This window comes from Primulina eburnea, chromosome 6, assembly GCF_022965805.1.
Source record: "Primulina eburnea isolate SZY01 chromosome 6, ASM2296580v1, whole genome shotgun sequence".
NCBI classification, from domain to species: domain Eukaryota; kingdom Viridiplantae; phylum Streptophyta; class Magnoliopsida; order Lamiales; family Gesneriaceae; genus Primulina; species Primulina eburnea.
In genome coordinates, this window is record NC_133106.1 from 35,446,518 (window position 1) to 35,448,928 (window position 2,411).

General features: G+C 36.4%; 1 long non-coding RNA gene across 1 annotated transcript; it reads right to left on the bottom strand.

The window, feature by feature from the left end:
* Window positions 1-385: 385 nt before the first annotated feature.
* Window positions 386-2,135, bottom strand: LOC140834724 (uncharacterized). The gene is made up of 4 exons (XR_012118750.1): window positions 1,780-2,135; window positions 1,380-1,521; window positions 893-1,286; window positions 386-512 (listed from the first exon to the last, which is right to left on the bottom strand). It is a non-coding gene; the product is annotated as an uncharacterized lncRNA (long non-coding RNA).
* Between the last annotated feature and the right edge of the window lie 276 nt (window positions 2,136-2,411).

Below are 2,411 nucleotides of genomic sequence, written 5' to 3' on the forward strand. Positions count from 1 at the left end.
GGTTGAGCCATCTCCTGCTATTCGCGCGGCAGCTGATCAGCCCGTAGCTTGCTTTCAGGCGCTTGAAGAAGGATCAAGAAAGGTTCGAGACTGGGAAGAATCGTTGGTTTTTCTCGAAGCTCAGGTTTTGAGCTGAAAGATATGGGATAAGACTGTATTCCTAGCCTTTTTTTTATTCCATTTGTGGATTATATGAGATCATTTTGGTGAAGCTATCGGTCTGATTGAGTTTTACAAATGATATTGATGCCTATTGCGTGAACTGTTCATGTCACGAGGAAGCTACAATGGTGAAATTGTTGATCGGCTACATGTTTGTGTTTTATTTGACGATTTGCATTAGCTTTAAGTAGTGGAGTCTTTGGACGTGGCCACATATTTGATTCATTACTTTTGCGCCAAAAATTTATGTTTCTCCTTCTCTTCTGACTCCTTTAATTGGTTTGATGTTCTTGTTGTTCTGAAATTTGAGTTCATTTGGCTCTAACAGTTATGACCAAAGTGTTATGGTACTGTTTCTTTTTTGGATGAGATTTTCAATTTTTTTGAAATTTGCCTTGCAAACTGAATTAATTATAATCAAATATTCCTCTGTGAGTGTATAGTCAGAAATGCTAAAATTTGAAAATATCACACAAAAACATATAATGTGGCATATAACCTTGCTTTGTACGATACCGAAGTTTGGACTTCTGGTTGTGCCATCGATGCTCAAGTGCTTCTATCTCTTTTAGGAAAACATTGTGGTGTGTGCTTAATGTAAGTAGATGAAATAATATTAAACAGATCCGCGATGTAGGAGTATTTGGCTTGTTAGAGTGCTATGAAAAGCTCGGGGACGAATGTTATAGTAATGTGTATCAATTCATTTTAGAGGCTCGAACCTCTGAACGGAGGTCAGTTCTTACTTTTTTGCTTTCTGAATGTGTGGCAATGTGAAGTTGGGGTTGTGAAGACCATCATTTATCTGCGTGAGAATTGTGCACAAGATTTTCACTATTCTTTTCTTTAATTCTTTTTTACTTTATTATGATAAATGGAGACTCAAACGAAGCAAATGTTTTACATATATCTGAGAAATACTAAATATAAGCATGCATAATTATGAAAAAATAGTAAAAATACAACCCAATTTACATTAAAAAAAATCTGTATGGCTTGAGCAAACGGCCATATCCTTATTACAACCTAGTAATGAAAATTATGGAAACAAAACTATCATATTGAATCTGCAGTGTCATCAGAAGCACACATCCAGACAGCAGCAGCAGCAAAGTCCAGCGAGACTGCGGGAATAGAAGAGGTCCAAAGTTAAGTGGTGGTTTATTTTGACTAGACTAGAAGAATAGGTCATGTTATAGAAAGGTCGAGGATCTTACCATCCTTTCAAGAATCCATCTCCTCTGCTCTTGGTTTCCACGGGCACCCTCTCTTTGTTGTGGTCATCCTTTGTAGGATAACCCATGGGTGGAGGAGCCATGACGTAGGCGCTGTTCTGTGTTGCAGTGGAAGGATAGGAAGCTTGGAGACGAGGACAAAAGGTATAATCAGATGCTAACTCTGCTTTTAGTTATTTTTTATCAAGAAAAATTGTGTTCTTGTTTGAATTATTTCTTCTTGTTAAGATGAGTATTTTTCATTGTGCAATAATGGAAAATCAACTCTTATCAATTTGGAATGTAGTGCAGCAAATTATTCGATTCTGTGTATTAACGACCTTTGAAGATGGAGCAAACGAGACATTCATATATCAACTGAAAAAGATCATATAACCCTTACCAGGAAGATGGTTTTGATCGTGTCGATTCATGGTTCACTGATGTAAAACTTCGCGTGCCGACAAGTAAATTATGAGAAGAAATGGTGTTGTTGATAAAAATGATAGCTATTAAGAATGTGTTTAAAATTAAATGAGAAGAGTCCATGGCCATGGCGGACATATATAGGCTCCGATTAGTTATGAAAAGGATAACGCGCACAAGGAAGAAAATTCTACCCTAAAGCTTGTGCATGTGGATTAGTTGGGACACTTTCTTCGTGGATTCGTTAAAATCTGGACTCGTTTAAGCCTCGCAACCCAAATAAAGAAATGAAATAATTGTTGAATCTTATGAAACAAGGTTCCTCGCCTTCTAGAAAATCGCGTCATGGAGAACTACACGGGAAGCTTTTGGCTTACCTTTGAACATTCGTGGCTGGTATAGGTCTAGTCTTCCATTTACATCGGGTGTTGTATCAATCGGTGCATTGTTTGATGTTTATTTCCTTCGTATTCAGTTTATTGTGTTTGATAATGTAATTAAATGCTGCAAATAATTTGTAACGAATCCTATTCTAAAATCAAGCAAATAGATTAGGATAATGAAACTGTTTTTTAAAAAAATTAAAGTAAAAAATAAACCAAGATGTGT